Raw genomic sequence first — 5,521 nt, forward strand, 5'->3', positions numbered from 1 at the left:
AAAAAAAAAAAAAAAAAAAAGAGTACGGAAACCAGGGATCAAAAATGCGGAAAAAAAATCCAAATATTGGGAAAAAATTATTTTTTGAAAATTTATGATTTTTTTTGTTTCACTCCCCGACTCCATCACCACCCAACTCCGAACCGATTTTGCCCAATGTTTTTAGCACTACGCAGTTAAAACACATGGGTGAAATATTTTCAGAAGAAAAAGTATGTGATTTAAGGGAGATTTGGCTGTTGTTTCTTACACATCCTAAGACCACCACATAACTTTCAGAAAAATGAATACTTTTTAACGAAATTTTCAACAAAATCTGAAGGTACACATCTGTAGGAGTGTCGATTGCTTAAGAATGTAAGAGTTTATTATGTAATGTGACCGTGTCGTCCACTACAATAACTATTGTTTATTACTTATTTCTTTACTTATTCATCAGCAACATGAAATCTGAAATAAGTCATAGTTTAGAGCTTTAATCAATGAGTTACGCATGAAAGATGAGTGGTTCATAAGCTATGAGAGGGTCAAATTCGTCACGCTGACTCTGTAGTCTCTTCAGCGGTGCATCAACGAACCCAAAATGTAAAGGATATTTTCTAGTATAAGACTTTCTAGGTTATACACTCATTGTCCTTTTTCCCCCGCATCAATAATTATTCTTATAATTAAAAACTCATTTAATTCATGCCCATCATCCGATACTATTTATACATAACCTACGTAAGTGACCGAGCAACAGATATATAATGAAAGGTAGACTGCTTCGTATGTTACGAAATCTGAGTGTGACACTACTGAAATTGAACACACACACACACAGAGTCTGTGTAGATTACAAGAAAATTTAGGAACAAACCCAGCAATTTTAAGGAGGTGGGGATTATTTTGTACCACCATTCCTTCTTGATTGGAAGGTACATTATTTTATCGACTCCAGAAAAATGAAAAGCAAAGTCGACCTCGGCTTGATTTGAACTCAGATTGTGAAGACCCAGAAGAAATAGCATTTATCCTTACGTTCTAACGATTCTGCCAACTCGCAAGACATTCCCTATCGGCGATCTTTAATTCGCAGTTTTATTTACCTAAGAAGCAAAGACCGCTGACATATCTTTTTGACCTGACCCTTAATGTTATTATTTTAAGGGCCGGCTAAGCTGCATACCAGGCTATTTAATTCACTGACTCCGGATTGATGAAAAATAAATTCGAATTCATCGAAATATAGCAAATTAAATACTGAAACTTTTATTTACTATGGATTCAATTTCAATTGTTTAGTAAAGCGGTGAATAAGAACTTCGGTCAATTTTTACAGCCAAAAGAAAAGGGTCTTTTCTCAAGACTCTCTCGTCTTTGTCGACACGAGTTGTTGTTTAGCCCTAGATCAGCTCCAAACTAGTAGACTTATAAATCGGATCAAAAAATTTCACAGATGACCAGCCTATATGTGACCATCTTATTTGCTTTTTTCTTCAGGCCTAGTGTATATAACACAATGTTTTTCTCTTTTTTTTAAAACGGCAGGGTGTGACATGGAAGAAAATTGGCTATTTTTAGCAGTCAGGCGACCATATAGAGGTTTCCTCGAAATGAAATGACAAGCCTTAAGAATGAATATTTTAGAGTAGTCCCGCAAATCTCGGAACGAACATGATTTCCCGAGCTAAACCCAGTAACTTTACCGCTAAATATAACTTTGATACCAATGCTTTTAAATCAATGCAGATCATAAGGCGATGCACGAGATTGACCTGCACGGCAGGGTCCGAGTCACATTTATATAGCAGCCGATAGAGAGAGGATGAGGAAGAATAAATGGCTACGAGTAAAATACAGGATACGCTAATGAGCGATTGTTAATTCCCATCCTCATAAATAAACCTGGAGGTACGTTAGAATAAATATTTAAAAAGCAGTTATGAACGTAGCGCGATGGGGGAGGGTAAATAAAGTTGGAATTACAATAAAACTGACCAGAGGAGCCAAGCAATTAAAAGAGCACCGACTCACTAAAGTGCGATGATGGGGTGATTTTAATTGCTAAGTACTACATGTAGTTACGTGGTCTAATTCCACAGTCAAAAGTGATAAGAAATAATAAAATAAAAAAAAAGGACCAAAAGTATTTTTGAAAATGAATAACATCAATTTTAATTTAGGAGTAAGAAAACAAATTTTTACAGGCATTTCTAAAGTGCTGTGATGATATGAACAGTTTATCATTTAATTAGAAACAATCGACACGGAATCTTATATAAATAAAGCAGCTTCCAGCTAATTATCATAATGGTAGAAACCAAAATAGAAATTTAGACGTCTCCGGCAGACAGTCACTATATACATATTTCAACCGATGTCACCTGTTAAGTTTAATCGTTCCTAAATACTCACCAAATAAACATCATCAAATTGTAAATTAACCATGTTGAATAATATCTTTAGGTCGGTTTATTTCACACAAAAATTCCAATAACAGTGCAACGCAAAAGTATATGAAGAACCGTATATTAAAAGACAAACTCACCGTAAGGTAAAAGATTTCTTTATTAGCCACGCAGGTAAAGATAACCTTCTAATGTATAAGCAATCCACATTTATTTTCCTCACAAATAAAATCCATTGGTATGGAGATGTACTTTCACGGCAAGTGTTTTAATCTGAGATCGTGTGTTGAAACTAAAACGATCACAACGTGCAAGACACATGTTAGCCTTCCAAAATCCGTTAATTTCACTTAAACATCTATTATTAGTAATATGGTACCAAAATTTCCGTCGCGCGAAATTGCGACCTGGTCATTGAAAACGCTGTTGCGCTGCATCTAAATTGTGATATACACACATATATACATATAAATTGTAAGATTTGTTTTTGTTTTTGTTTTTGTTTTTGCATAGGTCAGTCGTTCTGGTTGGGTGCTCAGCTTGTCAGTTACCATTGATTTTTTTTTTTTGTATTTAGCTGCCTTTCATGTACTCCGCTTATTTTTTCTCGTGTCTTTTCGCATCCCGTTTAGAAAAACTACGACGTGAGAAGGAAGATTAAATGTTTCAAGTTGCGGCTTTCTGAGCAGGGCAAGTTTTAATAGTAGTAGTAATAGTTAATACTAGTAGCAGCAGTAGCAGCTGTTGTAGTAATCGTGGTGGTGATAACAGTAGTCGTAGTGGTGGTAGTTGCTATTGCAGTAGCCGTGCCAGTGACGGCAGCAGCAATAGTCTACACACACACACACGCACACGCACGCTGATACGTACGTACGTATGTATGTATATGTGCGTGTGTGAATGTATTGATAATAATAATAATAAGGATAATAATATTAATGATAATAATCCTTTCTTTATTAGCCACAAGGGCCGACAAAAATAAGACTGGACATTACAAAAACATGAAGGACAAAGTGGGGTTACGTAAAGTGTCGCGTAAAAAGTCGATAACAATGAAAAATATAACAAAGAAAATGTCTACAAGAGGCAAGCAACTCAGGGCGACTCATGGAGACCCCCACGAAAAATACACAAGCGCCCTGACCACTAGGACAAGAGCCCTCTCCCCATCTTTCCCTCTCTCTCATCTTTGGAAACTCAAAAGCGCATGCTCAAAGTAGGCCCGCTGACATGGACCACCTTCGCCACATTCACCCACCTTTTAACAAATTTACTGGAAGTCAGCACTTCTCTCTCAACCCTCACTTTCGTTTTCAGATGATATCTGAAAAAGTTGATGAGGGGTAGGCCAAAGAGGAAAGTATCTGTCTTCAGCCTTTTCAGTCTAGACCACCACACAACCTCTTTCGCCACAGCCACGAGACAGATGTAAATTGCCTCCCCTTGCTGGCCAAAGGAAGGCGGCAGAGCAATTTTCATGATGGAATCAGCTGACAAGCGGGCACATCCTATACATGATAGCAGGTATTCAACATAAACCCATATATCAGATATGCTCGGGCTCTGGACAAGTGCGTGCAGAACGGTTTCATCGCTCAGTGCACGTCTCGGGCAGGTCTGACTGAGGGCACTTCCATGCCTGTAGAGTTTATCTTGAACAGGCAAAGCCCCCCCCCCCAGTAGCACTGCCAGGCCAGGGATTTCTGGAAGTTATCCATATGCCCCTGCCCGAAAGTCCTCCGGAACAGACTGGCGAGTTGAAATTCATTGATGCCTAGAGTCTCCCCAAGAATGTCGTCGTTTCCTTTCACCACTAACCCTTTATACAATGCCATATAAAACTTCTGTGAACCGCATTACCCAACTGGCTGAAGAGTGTGAGTGCCTGGCGACACTCAAGGTGTCAGACTCCCAGCCTCAGTCTACACTTGATCCCAGATTGCAGCTCAGTCAAAGAGACGAGCTGTGGGAAAGCGAGTCTGACAACCGGCGACCACACCTCCTCACCGTTGTCAAGGAAATGCTGGATGTGCCGCAGCCTCAGTACAGGTCTGCCCATCAATAGCCACGGCATACCCAGCCCACCGTTTATAGAGTGTTGACAGCAAATGGAGCACCTGACCAGGTATGAACTGGGGCAAGGCACGACGGTGAGGTAATAGTAAATGACCGAGGCATTGTATGTGTTCACCACATCTGCTCGGCCTCTCAAGGATAGCTTTCTCTCGGCCCATTTCTGGGTGAGACTGGCTACCCGGCTCATCACCTCACTCCACTTCTCCAGTTGGAGGTCTGGTCCAGACCAGACCCTGAGCAATTTTACGGGCCCGACCGTCCAACGTCCTACAACGCTATCGGTCGGCATAGATCTGTCTCTCCAGGTGCCGAGCTGTAGGTCCACCGCCTTTTCCGGATTAATCTTTGCTATCGTTACTTTCTCGTATTCTTTCACAGTAATGCTGACCAGGTCTATGTGCTTGTTGTCCTCTGACTGATCTAAATTGATCAGAGTTCCACCCATGCTAGGTTTCTTGACTACCCTATCCACGATGTAACGCATGAGGTGGAGATTGTTGTGGATGGACCTGTTTGGGACAGCGCATGTTTGTGCGTCTCCAACTAGTTTCTCGACGACTAGCGCCAACCGCTTTGCTAACGCCCTGGCCAAAATTTTCATGTCTGTGTTAAGCAGAGTGATGGGCCTAAAATTATCTAATACCACCCAACTTATTTGGATCCTTTCTCAGCAGTAGCACTGCTTCTCGGTTCACAGATTTCAGAATTCTCTCATTCTGTTGCCATTTGCAGTAGATATCTGTCAAGAGGCCCTGCAAACAAGTCTGGTATGCTAGAATAATGCTCATAGGGCATACCATCTGTTGTATTTCCCTCGGGTGACTTGCAGAGATAACACAACGAGTTATACAAATTTAATTATTACATTTATTATTCAATTACATACAAAGAACGCACTCACCCAATGTTCGTTATGAATAAATAAAAGTCATGTCCGCCATATTTATCTCAATGACATTTTACTACGACAGTCCCACAAGACAACAACAATGAAACAATGAACTCAGACGAACCACAATGACACACGGAACGTCAGACGAATTACATATCTA

General features: G+C 40.1%; 1 protein-coding gene across 1 annotated transcript in view; it reads right to left on the minus strand.

Moving 5' to 3' along the window:
• Window positions 1-3,206, minus strand: part of LOC106877045 (uncharacterized) — a 22,493-nt gene extending 19,287 nt beyond the window's left edge. The window contains exon 1 of the mRNA XM_014925832.2: window positions 2,531-3,206. The gene's annotated coding sequence lies outside the window, so the exon portion shown is untranslated. The remainder of the gene's footprint in view (window positions 1-2,530) is intronic.
• Window positions 3,207-5,521: the final 2,315 nt, after the last annotated feature.

The sequence above is a fragment of the Octopus bimaculoides genome, chromosome 4 (assembly GCF_001194135.2).
Source record: "Octopus bimaculoides isolate UCB-OBI-ISO-001 chromosome 4, ASM119413v2, whole genome shotgun sequence".
Taxonomy (NCBI): domain Eukaryota; kingdom Metazoa; phylum Mollusca; class Cephalopoda; order Octopoda; family Octopodidae; genus Octopus; species Octopus bimaculoides.